At 35.5% G+C, this 22,808-nt stretch overlaps 1 pseudogene; it reads right to left on the bottom strand.

Moving 5' to 3' along the window:
- Positions 1 to 576: 576 nt before the first annotated feature.
- On the bottom strand, positions 577 to 22,094 carry LOC140838315 (lysine-specific demethylase JMJ25-like; annotated as a pseudogene).
- Between the last annotated feature and the right edge of the window lie 714 nt (positions 22,095 to 22,808).

Raw genomic sequence — 22,808 nt, 5'->3', positions numbered from 1 at the left:
AAAAGAATAAAGTTATAACCTTTCCATCATATTCTCGACGATTGAGAACTTCGGTTGAGGATTTTATTTATAAAAAAAAATTGGATTTCTCTCCACAAGTGCTTAGTTAACCAATGGATCGAACACGATATGCATCTTGAAAAGATTACAGGAATAGCATCAATCATGATGAAAATATCTTCTGGTGCCCAACTTCACATTTCCTGGATGATCTCGAAAAGCTCCCCAAATTGAACATGGTGCATACAATTCATTTTATGCATGTTCGTACCACGTATCCATACTGATGATTCTTTCACATTGGTAAATATGAAATCCCTATACAATTTAGCCGTTAGTTTGCTATTATAATGTTATTTAGCCCCTTTTGGAATTGTGCTTTATACGGTGATCAACGCATCAGTGAATTGCGGGCGCGCGCACACGCACATATAGTGTCCACTCACCGAGTTCAACTATGAAATAACTTTAATGTACAATTTGGACAGGCACGAAGGTCCGTGGATGAACATCATATTTTTCGACATAAAACAAGAAAATGTAATTTAAATTGCCGTATTCAACTCGTTTGTTACAACAACAAAATATAGCATAAACGTAAAACACAACACTAGGTTCAAAACAAAACAAAAAATCATCAATAAGGTAAATAAGTGCATCGGCTCCATTAACCAAATCGTATATAAACAAAACGAACCCTCTGCCAAAACTTCAGTACATGCACATCCTGAGACCTGCAGAAGAAACAGCTGAGTACCTTAACAAATGCCAGTTAATTAAATCCCGACGTTTGGATTCATAACCCAAGGACCCTTTCCCGCTCCTGGCAACAAAACCAAACATTACATCGATTTTTTTTCCTCCAAGTCCTCTTGATATAATCACCTTTTAATTCAACTTTTCATAAATCTACGCAAGTTAACTTATTATTATATATATTAAATTTAATAAACCATCTAAATCTAAATTTCAAAAATATTCTACCCCATTAAAAGTCTAAAAAATTAAGTCAGGGTATCACTCATTTCAATACATTCTTATACCATATCTACATTAAAACTGTAAATATATTTAAAAACACTAAATGAAAACATGCATCACGTTCTTCAATATAATCCCCAAAAACGCTTATATAAAATACTCTTCCTGGACAATGTGGAAAACAAAGCCAAAAATAATGACTTCTCAACGTTAAATATCAACATGTATCACAACTGGCTAGTTAAGAACCTAAATGTTACTAGCTCAAAGAATTTAACCTGGTAGCAATATAAATCACTAACCTGTGTCAGCCAACTCTGATGCCTATTTAGTCAAGAATGTATAGTAAGGATTATGTGTCCATCTTTAATAAGTTGCCAAGGTTTGGTAATAGATTCAACATTTTTTTATTTGGTTATATTACCTTGCTTAACAAATGCCTCTATAGCATATACTACATGTCATGCACATCAATAAGATTGAGATGAAAGATTGAAGACGGCCTTGATACATGATTGATTTTACCAAATCTCACAAACAAATCAGATCAAATACCCATGTTACATTGGATTAAAGGAAGATAGAGAGAGAGTAACAGAAATAACAATATATTTGGAACAGATGTTGCATGATTTTGACAATAATGGAAAAAAGGCATACCAATTCTAGTTTGATCACAAACTCCCACCCAAATCTTTTACAGCTTCTCGAATTGCATGAAGCGCCATTTTCTTCACCTTTCACCACAGATCAAATTTAAAGTATTTTTAATAGGTTGATATTACAAAAATCTCAGAAATTTTAAAAAAAATCTTGAATATTTTAATGTACTTGGACATGGCATTCAGATGACGGTATCTGTGATCATAATCATAAAAAAACTACTAGTAATTTTCGATATTAGGTTCCATATTTATAATCCGATATAATTTGTCCTTCTCTGAGTTCCTAATAGAATTAACCATGAGCAATAGACATGGGACTGATGGGAGTAGTAACATAAAGAACTGCAATCTGAACACTTCCTAGAGCTAAAACATTCCATCTTCCAGATAAAGAAATAGGTGTGTCTAGAGTAAGAAAACATACCTCCAACTTGTCTTCCTTGGCCCTGTGATTTTGGGGAAGAATGCGGAATTCCTCAGTCAATCGAATACACTCTTCGACGTTTTCAGGTGAGACGAAGTCAAGGGCAACCTTTATGCATGACTGGCACACAAAATACAATACTTTAGCCCAAATTGTAAAACCAAAAGCACGCAAAGCTTGGCTTATGAGACATGTAACAAAATATGAAGATAAATATGAAGGAAATATGTTTAAGTATGTCTTATTCATTAGTCATGTAAACATATAAATACAGACTTTAAGTCCTATGTTAAAAAAGTAGATTAATTAAATCCCTACAATCAAGGTAAATAATTAATTAAAATCAATCCCTCCAATCAAGGTAAATCATATCTATATATTTCGTATTTCTGTATACAATTTATAATAATCCCCCTCAAGCTGGAGCATATACATTGATCACACCAAGCTTGTTACAAAGATAATCGACCCGAACTCCATTTAAAACTTTTGGAAAGATATGTCCTTGCTGTTTTCATGTCTTCACATATCATTAAGTGATCAAACCTAGCTGAATCTTTTCACAGACGAAATGACAATCAATTTCAATATGTTTCGTTCGCTCATGAAATACGGGATTGGAAGCGATATGTAGAGCTGCTAGGTTATCACACCACACTTTTGGTTGGTATTGAGGTTTTAAGACCTACTTCAATCACAAGTTGATATGCCCACATTATCTTAGACAAAGATTTTGTCGTAGCTCTCTATTCTAATTTTGTACTCAATCGTGAGACCACATTTTGCTTCTTAATTTTTCATGAAACTAGAATTCCCCCACAAAGACGCAATAACAAAATGTAGATTTTCAATCATCTTTTGATCCTCCCCGAGCGGAATCTGAAAAACACTCACCTTAGTATGACCATGATTGCTATACAAGATATCTTGTCCAGGTGCTCATTTCAAATAGCACAAAATTTGCTCGACAGCTACCCAATGATTAACTGTTGGTGAAACCATATATTCACTCACAATTTATATATCTATATATCTATATCTATATACCTATAAAAGTGTGGATAGTAGAAAAGTTTTCTCATTGTGAACGGACATTATTACCCTTCACATGTTTATTTATTTTCATTATTATGTAACATATGTGGTAATTTCACATTTAGTACATTAATTAATAATTAATACTAATTAACCATATTTTATGGTTATTATTTTGTGCTTTTGACTTTCTTCTCCATGTTCTTAAATGTTTGTGCTAATTTTAAATAAACATACTATTAAAAAATTTACTTAATATTAATATCAATTATTTTTTTCATTTTAATTATATTCATATTTTAATTTATATATAGCAAATAAGTCTCCTCATATTTATATATTATCAATTAGTACTCAATCATAACAATAATGCCATGACATTTTATTTGTATTTGTAGAGTTATTTACATACAAGTATATAATGACAATTATATTGACAAAAAGGTAAGCACACATTAAATAAAAAAATCAATAAACACTTAATTTAGAAAAAAATAAAAATTGAGCTTATTCACAAATGTTATCACAATTGATACCTTTACAGCTTATATTTAAAAAAAAAATCAATGACGGCATCTATTATATGTATAAAAAAAATATAGTCAAATGGTACATAGATGAAATTATTATGAAATTATTTTAAAAAATGACACAAATGAGTAAAAAAAAGTAAGAGCGAGATATTCCCACAAATAATCATTAGTATAATGTTAACATAACTAAATTGGAAGTTATGTTGGTGTAGAGTAAGTCTCTTGTGAGAAGGTCTCGCGAATTTTTATATGTGAGACGAGTCGACCTTACCGATATTCCCAATAAAAAGTAATACTCTTAGAATAAAACTTAAAATGAAAAATTGTTGTCACATGTTCTTAATTATTCCAAATTATAAGTAAGTATTATTTTAGATTTTCAAGATGTAATTTTTACATTTTATGAACATATTTATCAATTAATTGATGTAATGAGTAGATAAATATCAACATCATATACTAAAATATTTTCTTCCACTCTTATATTGCTTAATTAATAAAAATAATCATATAATTCTATTTACATTCTTATATGACTTAATCAATTCAAATCATTGTATTTGTATTGTTATTTTAGTTCAATTTAGTCCTTAATCTGATATATCATTATTCCAAATTCTTATAATTTGTTTTGATCTATCTTTTTCTGAACGAAATGTTGTTTGATGGATTTGATCACGTTATGCAAAGATTAAAAATATTTTTAATATTAATTTATTTTTTAGTTATTTAGAATATGGGTTCACGTGCGGATGCACGTGCTTTTTTGCTAGTATCTATAAAAGTGTGGATAATGAAAAAGTATTCTGATTGTGAACGGACATAATTACCCTTCACATGTTTACTTATTTTCATTATTAACTAACATATGTGGTAATTTCACATTTAGTCAATTAATTAATACTAATTAATCACATTTATGGTTATGTCTATGTGATTTTAACTTTCTTTTCTTGTCTTTCTTTCGTTATAATATTTAAATATGTTCTATTTCATTTTTTTTAAAAAAAAATTATTTCATTCTATAACCAATTTTTCTCTCTTTAATTTTTTGAAACTAACAGAGGCTCCACCTTATTACAATTGTTGTTTGGAGTATTTGTAAATTATTAAGGGCTTATGATTGAAAATTTTGATATTTTCTTGAAATTGCATTTGTATCATAGTTTTGGCATCAAGTTTCTCTCAAAACATTGCATAATAAAAGTACGGATAATGAAAAAGTTTTTCGATTGTGAATGGATATAATTAATCTTTCACATGTTTATTTATTTTCATTATCAAGTAACATATGTCGTATCAAATAACATATGTGATGATTTCATATTTAGTCAATTAATTAGTACTAATTAACCACATTTTATGGTTATGGTCATGTGCTTTTTAATTTCTTCCCTCATATTTCTTCGATTATAATATTTAATTATGTCATATTTCATTCTATTTCAGTTTTTTTTAATTATTTCATTCTATAACCATTTTTTATCTTTTTAATTTGTTTAAAACTCACAAAAGCTCCACCTTATTGAAATTGTTGTTTGGAGTATTTGTAAGTTATTAAGGGCTTATAATTGAAAATTTTGGTATTTTCTTTAAATTGCATTTGGTATCATAGTTTTGACATCAAATTTATCTCCAAGAATTGCATAATAAGAGTGTAGTTAATGGAAAAGTTTTCTGATTGTGAATGAACATAATTACCTTTCACATGTTTACTTATTTTCATCATCAAATAATATATGTGGTAATCTCACATTTAGTCAATTAATTAATAATTAATACTAATTAGCCATATTTTATGGTTATGTTTATGTGCTTTTGACTTTCTTCCCTTCTCTTTCTTTCATTAAATATTTAATTATGTCATATTTCATTTTATTTCATTTTCTAAAAAAATTTATTTCATTCTATAACCATTATTTATCTCTTTAATTTATTTCTAAAAATATTCTATAACCATTATTTCTCTATTTTATTTCATTATTTCTCTCATATTTCATTTTATAACAAAGGCTCAACTTTATTGCAATCGTTGTTTGAAGTATTCGTAAATTATTAAAAGCTTAAGATTGAAAATTTTGATATTTTCTTGAAATTGCATTTGACATCAAATTTCTCTCAAAGAATTGCATATGAGTAAGTGCAAATATAATGTAATATTTATATATTCCGCATCATTTCATCTTCATCTAAATTGTCTTTTTTTGTTAGTGTTTGGATGGATAAACATTTTTTTAGTTTTTTTTCAATCCATATTGTTTTCTATATGTTATGTTTATATCATTTGCTAATAATATAAGTTTTTGAGATTGGATTTTTAACTTTCTATATAATTCATATAATTCATATCATAGCATGTCCTTCATGCTAGTACTAACTAAATATGCGATATCTAGACGAGTCACAATGAGATAATTTAATTTTCCAACCAATCTTCTATATCTCTAGGTATTCTCCAATTATTCACCTTCTTTTGTGAGCTGCAGATTAGAAATAATTGGAATGCTACACGGTTTAACCTCCTATTTTCCTGTCGCAGACAATGAGTCCAGCACATATTTCCTTTGACATAAGAAGATTACTTTCTTACTTCTTGTGACCTCAACACCCAAAAGTATTTAAAATCCCTAAATCTCTAATGGAATGTGAAAAAGAATTTAAGAGATTAAATATCTGCAATATAATTTCCAGTAATGACAATATCGTCTACATATACAACCAAAAAAATCATGCCCAGTACAAATTGTCTGTAAAACACATAATGATCAGACCTACTTTTATTCATTCCAAACTGCTCAATTGGCTCAATGAATTTGCCAAACCAAGCCTGAGGGCTTTGTTTCAAACCATATAAGGATTTTCAAAGATGACACTTTCCCATACTCTCCTTGAGCAACAAAACTGAATGGTTGCTGCAAACAGACATCCTTCTTAAGGTCATCATGAAAAAAAGCATTTTTTATGTCTAACTGATGTAAGGGTCAATTATGAGTGGCTGCCATGGAATTAAATAGCATGATTGAAGTAAGTTTAGCAACATGAGACAACACATCAGAATAATACACTCCATAAGTCTGGACACAACCTTTAGCAACAAGACAGGCTTTCAATCGAGCAATAGACCCATTAGGATTGACCTTAAATGTAAACACCCATTTGCATCTGATTATCTTATTTCCTGCAGGCAATTTGATCATAGTTCAAGTACCATTGTCACCCAAAGCATTCATCTCTTCAATCATATCATTACGGCATCAAGGATGAGATAGAGCTTCATTAAAAGTCTTCGGAATAAATATAGAATCGAGAGATGCTATAAAGGAGAATGAAAATGATGATACGTGATAATAAAACACAAAAGAAGACAGTGAATAGGTACACTGACATGTAAATTTGCGAAGAAAAATTAGTAAATCATTGCTTGAAAATGGATCTGTCGACGAAGAATAATGAAAGCCGAAAAGATTTCCGGCGACACACGCGCCGACGACGTAGCACTGAACCAGAATCTAGGAGATGGCAAATAGGCAAACGACACTTCTTCCTATACCGGTGGTGAGAAAAAAATGTCACTAAAATAAGTGACTCAAATTTCCACACTCATCCCACTATTTGTTTGTGCTCTCTGATATCAAGGTAAATCACTAATCAAAATGCTAGGAAATACTATACTTCAATCCTTAGTGATTATCCATAATCCATCAGTCATGGGATTATTCACCTGAGCTCTTATGTTGACACACCTCAACAAAATGAGGTGGCCAAGAAAAAATAGGCATTGTCTCGAGGTAGTTAGATCTCTCGTGTTCACAACTCATGTCCCTAAACATTTTCTGGGGGGTTCTATTCTTAACGCAACCTATCTTATCAATAGGATGCCATCTCAAGACCTAATTTCAGAATACCCAGTTTCTTGATTAATACCCCACATTTCAAAATTGTGTCTAATATTTCCTTGAAAACATTTGGATGTCGAGCCTATATCCATGCATAAAAGTGACGTAAACTTGATCCCAAAGCATTCAAAGGCATAGTATTAGGGTACTCACCAGACCAGAAATGGCATAAATGTTATTCTTCTATCACAAGACAGTTCTATAATACAATGGCATAAATGTTATTCTTATCAAAAGACAGTTCTATAATACAATGCATATCACTTTTCATGAACAATGCATGTACCAACCCAACCTGCCATTCACAGGGAGAATGTACGCAATGAATACAAGCTTCGGAATAGCATGCTCAATCAATCACCTGCTGCATCTAAAGTCATAGTTTCTCCATCATATTCTGGACAAAATCAAATCCCACAGATTCTTGAGTTTGAACCTCAAAAGAGAGGCTCCCAATAATTCAATTGAATCATCAAGTCCCTGTCATCAAGTTCCGAAAATCATTCTATCCAAAACAGTGATCTCCATGTCTATTCCAGGAGTAGAACTAGAGAGGAAACAGATAACCGAGCATGTCTTAAGCCGGTACAGGAATCCAACCCGAACACAAGACATCATGTGTTTCAAGTTAACATCTAAGAAATCCCTATCACTGAATTACCTCTTGATGATTGAATTTGTCAATTGCAATGAGAAAACGCACAAAATCTTGTACCAAACACCCAAACTCTCACGAAGTTATACAGCCTTTATCAGCAATCTTGTTCAGATAAATGTTCCCAACTCCATCCACGAATCTCTACAAGTACCTAAATGGGAGAAAACAATTCTCGAAGAACGCAACGACTTAGAGAAATATAAGGAGTGGGAGCTCACCGAACAAGCGCAAGGAAAATGAATTGTTGGATTTAAAGTGGATATCTAAAGTGAAACACAAAGCAGATGGACATCAGAAAAGATTCAATACCCACCTCGTTGCTAAAGGGTTCACCCAAGCTTAGAGGATTGACTTTGCTCCGCAAAGTTCAACACTATCCAAGTTCTTTATCTTACATCTTAGGCTTGGCCTATTTATTAATTAGATGTGAAAAATTCATTTCTCAATAGATACCTCTGAAAAGAAATGTATTTGGTAATTCTTCCTCATATTAAATCGCCTATTACAACCAACAAAGTCTGCAAACTTAAGAAATCCTTACATTGATTAATGCATTATCCATGTGCCTAGTTTGACAGATTTTCTAAAAGTTAGGAAGAGAATGGATCACTCCTATTTGTACTAATAGTGTATGTTGACGATATTGTTTTGAGAAATGAAAAAACTCGTGAAATTCCTTATGAAGGTATCTGAGATAAAAGACATAGGAAATCTCATATTTTTCTATGGATGGAAGTGGCTCGAACAAGGAAAGTGGCTCGAACAAGGAAAGGCATCTCTACCTCTTAGAGAAAATATGTGCCTGATCTACTCAAATAAACTGGAATCATGTGTTGTAAACCGACTAACACTCCTATGGACTCTAAAACAAAAATTGGAATCAACGAAGTTAGTGCACCAGCGGACAAAGGTCCCTTTTTTTTTTTCTCCTTCCCTCATCAAGCAGTTCATTAGCTATAAGGCCACAGTCGGTAATCTGCCTCCCCTCAACAAATGCATTCTGAGAAACTGAGATAGTGTCTCCTATCACTTTTTTCATCCTCTCTGTTAAGACCTTTGCCATTATCTTGTACAAGCTTGTGATTAAGCTTATCGGTCTAAAGTCCTTCACTTTGTAGGAGTCAATTTCTTTTTAATCAAGCATATATATGTCTCATTAGTTGCTCCATTTATGATACCGCTTTGAAAGAACTCCTCCAAAACAATCATAAGATCACTTTTGACTATATCCCAACACTCTTGGAAAAAAGCCAAAGTAAATCCGTCGGGCCCGGTACTCTTGTTTCTATCACATTTGAATACAGCTGCCTTGATCTCATCTTCAGTGAACTTTGTTTCCAATTGACGGCTCATCTCTTCGTCGATAGGACTCCATTCCAACCCCTCTATACCCCAACATCTTGCCTCGTGTTGTCCATACAATCCCTTGAAAAACTCTATAATAATTGAAACAATTTCATCCTCACAAGTTGTAATTGACCCATCTTTTCTCTCCAATCTTTCGATGGTAGCTTTGCTTTGTCGATGATTTAGGAGAGAGTGAAAAAATTTTGTGTTTTGATCACCTTCCTTAATCCATTTGAGCTTGCATTTTTTATACTGGATTTGATTATTGCGTCTTAACATCTCCTCCAACATCAACTTCGCAAGTTTCCTCTCATTCGAAAGTTCCTCTGAACCCCTCCCCCCACCCTCTAATCTGTCAATTTCACTGATTTTGTTAGATAAATCTGCTGTTTTCATTTCCAGTCTGCCATACACCTCTTGATTCCATCTTTTCATGTCCCCTTTCACTGCCTTTAGTTTCTGCATGAATTTATATCCGGCCCAACCTGTTGGGTTTGAACTATTCCACCATATTTGTGTCAAGTTTTTAAAACTTTTCTCCCTAAACCACACATTCTCAAAACTGAAAGGTGTTGGTCCCCATTTATTTTTTGACGTGTCAAGCACCAACGGGAAGTGATCCGAAGTGATTCTTGGTAAGATCGACTGTCTATAGTACGGGAAAAGTTCAGTCCAACCCACTGTGAACATGAATCTGTCCAATCTACTACAAATGGGTGAGCACCTAAGATTTGACCACGTGAATTTGCCATTCAATAAAGGTGGATCGCATAACACCATTTCTTGTATCAAACTGTCAAAGCAATTCATACTCGTTTGTGAGCTGCTATTGATTTTCTCTCGTGTTGATCTTACTACATTGAAATCTCCCCCCACACACCACCTTTCTCCACAGATAACCCGCAACCCAGCAAGCTCATCCCAAAAAAGATTTCTTATTGTTGGTTGACATGGGCCATAAACTGCTGTAAACCACCAATCTTGATGTGTTTCCTTTTGAATATGGATTGAAACCGAGAAGTCCCCGATCAAATTGTCTTTTACAGAAAGTAACCTTTGATCCCACGTAATAATAATTCCCGCGGACCTGCCCACTGAAGGTAAAGTAATCCATTCTACAAACCTCGATTTCCAAATACTTGCAATAAAATTCCTGTCCACCACCACTCTTTTGGTTTCCTGCAATAAAATCAAATCCGGTTTTTCTTTTGTAATCACTGCCCTTATCAATCCCCTACGAGTAGCTGAACTACTTCCTCTAATATTCCATGAGAGCATTTTCATCGATACACTTTAGTTTCCCCTCCAAATTGGTTATTTCTGTCATCTTGATTTACCAATCTTCTGCCATTGTCAAGTGCCTCATTGAATTCCACCCTCTCAATTTCCATCGATTTAAGACACTCATTATGGTATATGTTGTTACAATCCTGCTTCTCTATACCCACGACAAGCTCGTCTTCCATCAATTCATCCTTAGACCCTATGAAGTCATTTCCGATTATACCCAACTTTTGACCCATAGAAAGATTCCCCCGACCCCCCTTAAACTCTAAACCTCCCCCCGACTCATCCGAACCCACAGAAGTGGAAAGGAGGGAAGAAAGTTTCGGATAAGAATTGATGGGTAAATTGCAAACCTTACTCGGAGATTCTTCAAAAAATTCGCCCAGGTCGTCAAACTCCATCGAATGCCTTGTCAACTTATCAGAGTTATCGGAGATGTGACTGTCTGCGTCACTGAATTCGTTTCCTTCATCTGAAAAATTCTCCATCCCTCCCTGTTGTAGTTGTTTCTGCCAGACTTCTTCCTCATTTTGAATAATGTCTTTGTCGATCTCAATGATGGATATCTTTGAAGCTTCTGTCTTTTGCATTGGTGCTGTATCTCTGTGTGTCTTGAATTGTCTTCTGCAATAAACATGATCGAACTTACTTTCAGTGGGGTGATGCTCGTTCTCATTGACTTGCTGTTCATTGATTTGTGATTCAAATTTGCTAGTAGATTCAATATTCTCCTTGTAAAATTCAAACTCTTCTTTTGGCTTTAATTTTTTAAGGATCTTGAAATGATTGCCTCGATTCCACGGTTCTGATGCGCAATTTCTTTCCCCTGAATTGATACCCTTGTCCGTGTGTCCGTTTCCTTCTATAGTTGTAGTTTTGTACTGCTTTGCCGGATCGCTTTGCATAGTATTCATGACGGATGGTTCTTGGATAACTATGGGATGGGATGTGGCATCTTCCGCCTGTCTTCTTCGAATGTCGTTGATGTGTTCTGATGTTGCATCGGTTCTTTGATCACGTGTTCCTTTACCCCAACCTGCCTCAACTCTAGTTCCTTCAACCAGCGCCTGAGCATAAGATCTTTTCTCGTACTCTTCATACGCTGATGTCTTTGCCGAATCTACAATAATGCGAATGATCAAAGGTCCTCTTGCAGTTTGAATTTGAAGATTTCTGTTGATGAACCCTCCTTCAATTCCTACTACCTTAATTTTGGCTGCCGACAAGTCTTTAAGCAAAATAGTGTCTCGACTTATACCCAGTAATCCGCCACATTGGTCGCCTATCTGTTTGAAGAGTAACCAATTAGCTCGGCCGTAAATAAATGTGGAAACCGACGGGAATGAAAGCTCGGTTGGATGAGGAATGAGACCAGCCAACCTACGAAAGAGAAAGAGAAAAAAGAAAGAGAAAAAGGGTGCGAGAAGAAATCCGACGGCCGGCAGCCGCCGCCGGAGAAAGATGAACGGGGCGGCAGGGTGAACTGGGACTGGGAGGTACACTAGAGAATGCTAATCAGAAGGTACAATAATTTGAGATATTTTAACTATAAGTTTCCCATGTTTGTCTTTCTGCAAAAACAGGGATCAAGCCGCACTGAAATGGCTTGAAGATTCAGAAGCAGTATTTATATCCATAGTTTTAGAGAAGAATAAACCCCAAGAAGACCCCATGCAGTGATACTCAATGTAATACCAGTTCTGGGAATCTCCAGGCGCACTAGGATCAGGCATACAAATTTCTATCAACACCAAACTGATGAACACTAAATCATTCAGGTGTTTTTTGCTCCCATATATTCCTTTTCTTGGAAAGAAGCTGCATTTATTTATATATGTTTATCAAGGCACGTGGCACGATAACAAATTCTTAAAAATTCATAGTAATAGAAAATAAAAATTATAATATTATAAAAGCTTACATGTTCAAACACACTCCAATTGCGCTCGCAACCAGAGGAGCTACAAGTGAGACTAAGTATCATTTGGGCAAGTTTTTGCAACTTTGGTGTCGAAGCTCCATATGAGTTCCACCATGCAGCAAGTTAATAACAATAGCTATTTCTCATTGAACTTATTTCAAAAAATGAGGAAAAACTTGTCCTTGTAACATATTTTCATACCAGATGATACAAACTTTCTCATTTCGATTGCAACTTACTTCCCAAAAAAACCTTCGGCTTGTTTGTATTTTAACAACTCTGTATGTATTTTTTCTCCGTCTGAGCATCAAAAGTCAACTTACTGATTGCATTGTACAACCCAATAACTACTTCTTCATCTTGTGCTATCTTAGAATTTGAGTAAAAGAACTGAGGGTTCTAGAAATAACCCGCTGCATGCAAATCTTGATGGAGTTGCAACTACCACATATTGTCAATTATCTCAAAAACCTCTTTGTACCTATCCTCGTTATAACCAAAAGCTTTTGCTATTTTCTCCTTAACCCTATCCATTGCCTCATATATATAACCCATGACAGACTTCCTCTCCCCATCCACCAACCGAAGTATCTCCAATAATGGGCCACCAACTTTCACAGCATAAATGATAGAATTCTAAAACAAAGGCATCAAAATAATTTTATGTGATTGCTTACCAGTCTGTTCCTTCGCAAATTTGCTTTTACTCCAATTTCTTGAAGTAAACATCTTTCTCAAATGTTGCTTATGCTACTGAAAGCTTCTCATAGTCAAGAACGCGGTAGCAAAACGAGTTTTAACTGGCCTGATAAGGTCTCTTTGGCTGGTGAACTATTTCATCATGTTCAACAACATAGTTCGCTTGTAAATATATATGTTAACATTAATTGCCCGCTCAAGTGCCATCTTCAAAACATCAAATCCAAACAATGTGCTGCACACGGGGCCCAATACAAATTTGGAAATTTATCCATCAACTTGTTTCCTGTAAAGAACAAGAGAATAAAAAGATAGTTAATTAAACTAATCAATGAAAGTTAAAGGCGTTGTAATTTAGTATATTACATTTTCTAACCCGCACAAACATTATTTGATGCACTGTCGGTAACCACTTGAAAAATATTATTCACCCCAACTTTTTGCACAAACTTGTCAAACAACTCAAACATTCTCTCACCAGTGTGAGAGTAGCTAGATGCATCCACTGATTCAATAAACATGCTGCCTTTTGGGGTATTCGCCAAGAAATTGATATGTGATCTCCCCTATATATCTCTCCATCCATCAGCCATCTAAGTACAACCATTATTCGCTATATCATCTTCATTTTGTTTCAAAATCAGCTTTATATGGTTGATCTTCTCCTTTAAAAGTGATTCTCTCACCTCATGGTAACTAGGTGGATTCATCCCAGGACCATATTGTCCAATTGCTTCGATCATGGGCTTCAAGCTGTCTTATTTGACCGCATTGAATGGGATCTCTGCATCATACATCCACCTTGCAAATTTTTGAACTGCATCAGACCTCAACTTTTTCTGAACTTCATTAAATTGAGGTTCTTTACCACCTTGATTCTTTGCGTCTAACTTAAAGAAAGCATTTATAAGACCCAATGACCGTGGTTTTTTGGGTATTAACATTGACGAGTTGACTGAGGAAGAAATAGACGACGACTGCTTTTCACGAGAAGATGGATCCACGTGTGCATCAATATCATCTCTTTGCTCTTCTATGTCAAAAACATCATCAAAGTGAGGAATGGGATCCATGAGAGTATTTTGGGCTAACTTTTCTTCAAAGTGATCTTTCATTTATTGCTTAACACATGCTGGGGCTATTGGACAATGTTTTGTATTTTTAAATCCTCCGGCAAGATGTTTGAGCCTTGTTATCCCAACTTTTGGGCTAACTTTTCTTCAAAGTGATCTTTCATTTATTGCTTAACACATGCTGGGGCTATTGGACAAGGTTTTGCATTTTTAAATCCTCCAACAAGATGTTATTTGAGCCTTGTTATCCCACTTTTTGTAACTTTTTGACAAAAGTTGCATGATATTCCATCAGAAATATCCTCCCATAGTTTCATCCAATATCTTTTTTTCTCATATCTTCTTGTAGGTTTTCCATCTTATAAACTATGAAATTTAAAAAAAATTGATAATACATTGAGGAAATCCAATAAGCAAATAGCAGTAGCTAATATTCCAGAAATAGAATCAATCTGTTATATTCCAAAAATTGATTTCCTATTCAGTAACTAATATTCCAATAATCAAATGGCAGCAACTAATATTATAGAATCAACCTATAAGCAAATAGAATTAATATGTTACGGTGATTGTTCTTCTCAACAAGGTGTCCAAAAAAATCAAAAATCAGAAGAAAAACAAAGAGAAAAGCATAATATTACCGAAGTGCGACGATGCAAAGCGGTGGCCAGAAGTCCGGCGGTCAGCGGTGCAAGGCAAGATTTCTTGCGCGTGTTGTCGATGCTTGGAGAAGTGGAGAAATGGAGAAGAGACGCGTTGTAGAAACTAATTGTAGGGTTGTGCAGAATGGGCCTAAATATTTGAGCAAAATGGGCCTAAATATTTGAGCAAAATGGGCCTAAAATTGGCAATATAAAATGGGCCGAAAATTGGGCAATATTTGGAAAAACTGCCCTAAGCTTTTCTTCAACATAGCGTGCCATTTCCTCGCTATAGTAATACCGAAAAAACGCCGAAAGCGACGATAGCACTCGCTATTTGCAAGTGTCTTGCGCATAGCCCCTATAGCGACCGGGCATCGGTACGCATAGCCCCTGTAGCGAGCACTACAAACGCTATTGACAACTATGGACTCCTCATCTGTGGCTTCAAAAGAAGACAGATTTTCGCCACATTTTTTAATACTAATGGTTCAATGTCGCATAGTTATAAAAGGCGAGCGCCTGGCTGCGCCTAGGCGACAGACACAGCCAGCACAATACATTAATCAAGCGTGCGACTCGACCCAGGCGCGCGCTTGTGCGCCTGTACCAATAAAGCAATTTATGGTACGATTCTAGACATATAATCAAAACCCAATAAGTTTTAAGCCCAATAACAAATAGAATCCCTATTTTATTTTTTACAAATCCCTGCAAATGTGCTTTTTTCTCCCAAGCGAGTCTGCGACCTCTCAGTTTCTCTCTGTGTATGCGACTTTGCGTGCAGCTGTGCGTTTTTCTCTCAGTTTCCCAATCTCTGTCATCTGTGCGTCTCTCTATGTAGTGTGGCCTGTGCTCATCAACCTGTGTTAGACTGCTAGTGTGCTTCATCAAAAACTGTTGGTACGTGAGACATGATTCCCAGTAATATTTACATACTATTACATACTAAAAACAATAAATTTTATGGAGAAAGTTGGACATAGAATATATGAAAGCATGTTGCAGAAAATTTTGGTAGTAGTTTATACTTTATATGATGATTGAAACGGATCAGGCTATCATAACCTTATTCAAACCCTTCCCAGTAAATGAAATCGCTGCCGATTGTGAGTAGATAAGCCAAATACTCTAAAGTCTAAACCTTTTTATGCTGTCTTGTTTCAGTTTTCAACGGATATGGATACCATGGAATGTCATTTGAGCAAACATATGCTATCCACACTTTTAATGTCATAGCCTTATTCAAATCCTTCCTAGTAAATGATTATGAACTCCACACCTGATCGCTGCCGGTTATGAGTAGATAAGCCAAATACTCTAAAGCCTAAAACTTTTTTTCATGTTTGCTGTCCAATTGAATTTACTGAAGTAATCTGTAATATCATTTGGAGTTGGTTTGTATTTTATTTTTTAATACATTATTATCAAGATTATGAATGAACTAGAATTATTTGATTTTTAACGAAATGTTTTTCCAACTTTTGATCTATCTGACTTGTATAATCCCGTAACCTGTTGATGATTGGATTATTTAATATATCGTATTTCAGCAATATATTTATATTTTTTATTTATATTTTTAATTTTGTATTTCAGCAATTTATGACAGAATTCTAGAATAAAGCATGTTATTGCCGATAAAAATGTCAAATTATGATAGTTTTAAACCATTTATTGGAGCTGTTGGACAATTTGGTTGTGGAATGAAACCCCCTACTTATCATGAAGTTAGAGTTACATGCTTAAAAAAAGAGTTGGAACAGAAAATTGATATTGAAAGAATACACGGATGACCATGTTAAATTTGGATGCACTTTGATGACAGATGGGGGACTGATAGAAAAAATAGGACATTGATTAATTATTTGGTAAATGTTCCTAGAGGGACTGTGTTTATAGAATCGGTGGATTGGTCGAGCTATTCTCACACGGGCGCAAAGCGTGCGTTTCGCCTCGCGCCTCAAGCTCCAAAGCACCCTAGCGCTTTAGTGCACCTTGCGCCCCAAATAACTATGTAGTGTCGTAACTATTTCCTATAAATCCAACAATATATATTTCTCCTTCTAAACATTTGATGGCAATTGAACAAGTGAATCATAAATAGTACGATTTATGGCTCAAAAACATCAATTTTTTCAAACATTCAACGAGAGCATATTTCAACTATTTTGTTCACATTTTTCCTGACCCATGCAAATGGGACCAGGTTCAAGATTCAATATAAATCTGCCCAAAACCTGGTCATACACCACCAAAGCATGGTAACTTACTTTGTAACATCACTGATCACATAGATTCAAGATCCAATCATCCACCAATTTGTATAAACAGAAAATGTGATTCTATGGTCATTTCATAAGAAGACTCAGCTAGATGCATAATACCCTAAAACAGGAAACATCTTGAATCAGATTTTTAGTTGGATGTTCATCTATGTGGAGCACCTCAATCCAGTTGATGATTGAAAGAAGAAAAACATTATAATAGTTCGCAAACAAATTTACCTTTAAATTCCTGACTTGATGCGGGCAGCCAGCAGGTATAAAAACTGCATCGCCTAGTTTTTGAACAAATGTCCATGGTTCGATTCCTAAGTAAGCATAGCTTTTAGCAAGATCAACACAAAAAGTACTTTTTTACTGGTCATAAAAGTGGATGCATTAAACAGGGAAAACTAACCATATTCCTCCTTAAGTCTTCTTTTATGCTCCTTTGTCAAGTAAACAGTTTGATCATGAATGGGATGGACAACCTATAATGTGAGATAAATTATTGCAGATACAAAAAGGTTTGAGGGAATAAATTTCTGATACCCAGAGAAACAACACAGTAGTTACAAATTTCAGAAAAATTTAGCAGACAAAGCAAATCAAATTAGATCATTGGACCTTCTTAATGGCTTCTAACTTATATGGTTGTAAAGACTTGTGAATTATGGTCCTTCCACTTTGGCTTTACAACATTTGATTAAATATACAGGTTACCCGACGCCTCAGACCAATTCCAAATCAATCATTACCTGAGGCAAAGGATTGCAATAGATGTGCCTGAACTCCTTGTAATGCCTCTTCACATATTCCTCCAATTTCGGTACATCCTGCCTCCTAAAAATATCCCAGATAGCACCCTCGTTGTCTCCAAAACATTCTAATACATTTCCTGAAACTGAAGCACCGTTCTCATCTTTTCTACATTCTTTCGCCTGGTCATTTTCATCACTTTCAGAAGACTCACCACTTTCAGAAGACTCACCACTTTCAGAAGATTCTAACAGCTCATGCTGATCACCATCAAATACCTCAGCATTGTTATTTTTCTTCATTTCCTCTGCTATGCAAGATTTTCCATCAGATTCATCGATAGAGCAAGCCTCAGTGATATAGTCTTGCTTATCTGAGGTATCAGCTCCATTCTTTCCTACATTGAGACATACCAGGTCCTCTACATTACTGTCTCTCTGTTCTTCCATGTGAATTTCAATGCAGACCTTCTCATCTAGTTTTTCATTCTTAGTGTTTCTTTTTGCAAGATTAGAAGCTGCCAATTTAATAGCTTTATTCCTTGAATTAGAACCCTCAAAGACCTGTGATGATGCCTTTCCACTCAACCTGGATGGTCCACTGTCACTGGGTTGCTGTTTATCAAATGTTGCATTTAATGTCCAACTCTCTCCATACAATTCTCTTTTATCCTGGGCAGCATGCTTCTTTTGCAGGTTTCTTATTGCCTTGAGATTCTTGGGTTAGATGGTGACTGATTCGCAATGGGTCAGCACGTTCACCTAAGAAAGACAAATTTAAAAAACTCTAACAAGTGTAGACTATACAATTTTACAGTAAAGGCTTGGCGTATGAACCAAAAGGAGCTCATGCATACCCCATACTAATATCATAACATAGCAACAGCATAAGAAATTCAAAGGATAGAGCATACAGCGTCAGACATATCACAGTGCAGTTTGGTGACAGAATCACCCCGTCCAAACTCCGGAGCAAATCCATAAGCAATATATGTCTTTGGTCCTAAATCCGGCTTCAGACATTCCTTAGGAAGTTTAACAGCGAGATTTAAGTACCCGCCTGCGAGGATGTGTGTATTCCTTGAAAGGCAAGCAGCTGAGAAACTCGGCACCATGGCGAGGTAACCGCTCCTCAAACAAGTTAGATGGAGGCCAATCTTTCAACTTAAGAATCTCAGGCCAACCTTTGGAATTAAATAGAGCCTTTGAATACCCTTTGAAAAAATGGTGTACATTTATATCAACCTGCATATATCATGAAATAATGTATTACCCATCACACTTCGAAACAGATAAAAGCATGCATATCCAGAAGATGTTGGCTAAGTTGGATAAGAGAAACAATAAATGAAGAACCTATATAGTTCTAGTAGCGAACACAACGATCAAGTTAAAAAAATCTATATAGCAAATGACTTTAGCCTCCATTTTCAAAAACTGTTTTATTCAGTAGTTTAACAAATTCAGCTAAAAATTGACTACTATCATATAAATCATCCAATGTGTAGAAAATAACTCGAGCCCATTTCAAAGAAGAAACCACTCGACAAATAACCCAAAGATAAACCAAGCAAACGAGTAAAGTTCGCATTCAGATTTTAGCTGCTTGAAGTAATAAAAAAATAGGAAAAACCAAGCTACCTCACACCACTCCAAGCAACTAATAGCAGTAACGTCAAGTAGCTGTTTATGTTTAACATTTGTAATCTGTCGAAAGGGCTCGCCACATAACCATAGGCTCCCAGCTCAAACCACAAGTATTTTCGAGCACATCACTGACAATCACCGGCTCACCTTTAGACCAATGCCATTGAAAATGCATCAAATCAGTATGCTGGTCTTTGGCTACTGGATTGTATAAAAAATTATCCTCTGAGTTTTTTCGAGCTGCGGCTTTGCGTAATTTGTTCCTGTCAGTATTTTCACCAACAAAGTTAAAGCACGAGCACTCCTGCTCAAAATTTTGGGGGGTGTTCTCAAGATTTTGTGTTTGGGCTATTTCTTCCACTTTCAGCAACAACTCAGAGACATGATTATTAGGAAAGATGTGCTTCAGTTCAAGAATCCCTTCACCACAGCCACCCATCTGATGAGGTGGGCACTGGATGGCACCTGTCTCCATACATTTCCATTCATGTTTGAACTCAATAGCATCACTGGTCATAGTATCAGTCACTTCCCCACAAGTCCTATTGTTTACTGAAGTAGCACCATCTAAATCAAGAAGATCCGTTTTATTAGCTTCACGACAAGATCTTTTTAGTACGCCATGCATATAACCAGGATTCTGTTTGGGATAATGCATGACTACTCCTTTATCACCTCCGCGTAGAAATCCATCCCGAAGCTCCCGGCAACAAGTGAGGCACATGTCATACGAGCATCGTGGGCAGCTTCGGTGAAAATCAACAATAGATGTTTTGCAGTTGTCACTGTATATATTCATAGAAAATAAGTCATTTTTGCAAACTTGAAGTGCGTGGAAAAAAGAGAGTACCACCCGCTACATACCAGTAAATTCGCTCATTCATCTTACAATCCGATTTCCGAGGTTCGATTTCTGAGGCTGGTAACCCTGCTCAAACAAACTATCATGAGTCAGATTAATTAGAGCAACTGAAGTTGAAATTAAGTTTGTTTTATATAGTTGAGGCAGTTAAATTTTAAATTATAATTGAGAATTTCACTTCATTGGCAAATAAATAAGCGCATTAACCAGCAGTCATGACTTTGGGGGAAAAAAAAAGAAACCAGTGTATTGAATCAGCACAAAATCTGTTTCTGAAACACTTACTCCAAACAGTACAGAAACTTAGCATTTCTCACAACATTCACAATAATAGAAAATCCCAAGATTTGTAATGAAATCACGAGGTACTAGCTTGTTTTGAGATATAATGAATGATCCCAATATACTATGAATGATTCCATGCTTACCAGAAGAGAGAGGAACCATCCAATAAATCCACATTGAAGTAATTTATTCGAGAAAATACCTTGTATCTTGGCCTCCATTTCCTTCTCAGATGCTTGTTCTGCATGAAATCGTTTCAAGAAGGGCAGAAGCATTCGCAAAATGTATTTAGCATACAGCATCTTCTCTTCATTATCATATTCCAATTCCAAATTCTTCAATGTCTGAAATGACAGAATACATTATTCATATAAACGAAAAAAATTGGAAGAAACATGGAAATATAATCACAAAAGCATGTGTAAAAGCTTACCCGAATTGGTCCAACCAGTCGCATGCAACTCTTGCAATTGCAATTGTTACAACAAACAGGGCAAGCTTTAGCAAAATCCTCTTCCGACATCCGGGGATACCTGTGAACAAGAAAGATAATGTCAATCCACATTATGAAGATAACAGGAGGAGAAAAGCATGGGATTGGGTCAATCACATCTGCTGCAGTTAAAGGGGTCAACAAACACCCAGAGCTAAAGAGTGACGGATGATAACAAATTAAGTATATGTGGACATGCATGCTAAGAAACAAAGCATAAGCCCATTGATTAAGAGAGCAGTAGGACAGTTTGAAACAGCTTAAGTGCAACTCTTCCAATTGAATGATGCCATTTTGACGCTTTGAGTCCAGACCTCGTGCATGAGACAATAACAGTAGTTGAACAACTAGAAAGGTTAATAAACACTCTAATTTACTCCATATTTCACAACACAATAATTAACTTAAGAACAGATAGATGTGTGTCCATCCAAAAATAGAAGCTACAACAGGTAAGATGCAATGATGGCCGTGTCCAGCAGAAAACAACTAGACTAGTAAGATTTTACACACCACCGAGTCATGCAAGGAACGCAGTAACGCTTTGTTATACATCAGGTACAGCGTACAACCCTCCCTTTATCATTCCTCTGGCACTGGTGACACATGTTAGACTCTATCTCATTCCCCTGTCAAATGAAAGAGAAAGCCATAACATGATACATATGAGACTGGCCAGATGGACATAAAACAGAAAAAACGAAAAGATTACAAATTGCTAAAAATTTAATTCGAGGAAATAAATTAATTTACATTTTCATCAATCTTCTTCAAACCCTTGCGCTTCAGTGCACCATTGGCTTTAACATTCTTAGATCGAAGAGAATGATCTCCTTTATCACTATTTTGCACTCCCTCATCGTTTTTCTCTTCTCCTTTCTCCTCTTCTCCCTGTTCCAATGGCTTTCTCCCCTGACCTTTGGCATGGCTACCCTTTTTCTCGATTTTTTCATCTATCAAAGCCCTTTCATCATTCTCCTCGTTTTTCTTCTCTCTCCTCTTTCTCTTCAGGCCCCTTTTTGGCTTCTCCTCGGCTTTCTCCACTTTCACCATCTCACTGTCGCTGGGCTCACTTTTCACACACATTTTCCTTCCCACATGACTCCTCCTCTTTTTCTTCGGGTTCTTTCTCTGCTTTCTCTCAACTTCTGAATCATATAGATTCTCATTCCGAACTGCTTTCTCTATTTTCTCCTTCGCCAGCAGACCAGACTTCCTCGGTTCTCTCGGCCTAAAAACATCGTAGTTCATTAAACTTGCCCCATCTGCTTTGCACTCCTCGTTTCCACTAAAATTCCCAATTTTCTCTTTTTTCCGTCTCTTACCCTCTTCTTCCCAC

This window comes from Primulina eburnea, chromosome 8 (assembly GCF_022965805.1).
Source record: "Primulina eburnea isolate SZY01 chromosome 8, ASM2296580v1, whole genome shotgun sequence".
NCBI lineage: Eukaryota > Viridiplantae > Streptophyta > Magnoliopsida > Lamiales > Gesneriaceae > Primulina > Primulina eburnea.
Note: the sequence above shows the minus strand (reverse complement) of the source record. Positions and strands in the feature narration are given on the sequence as shown.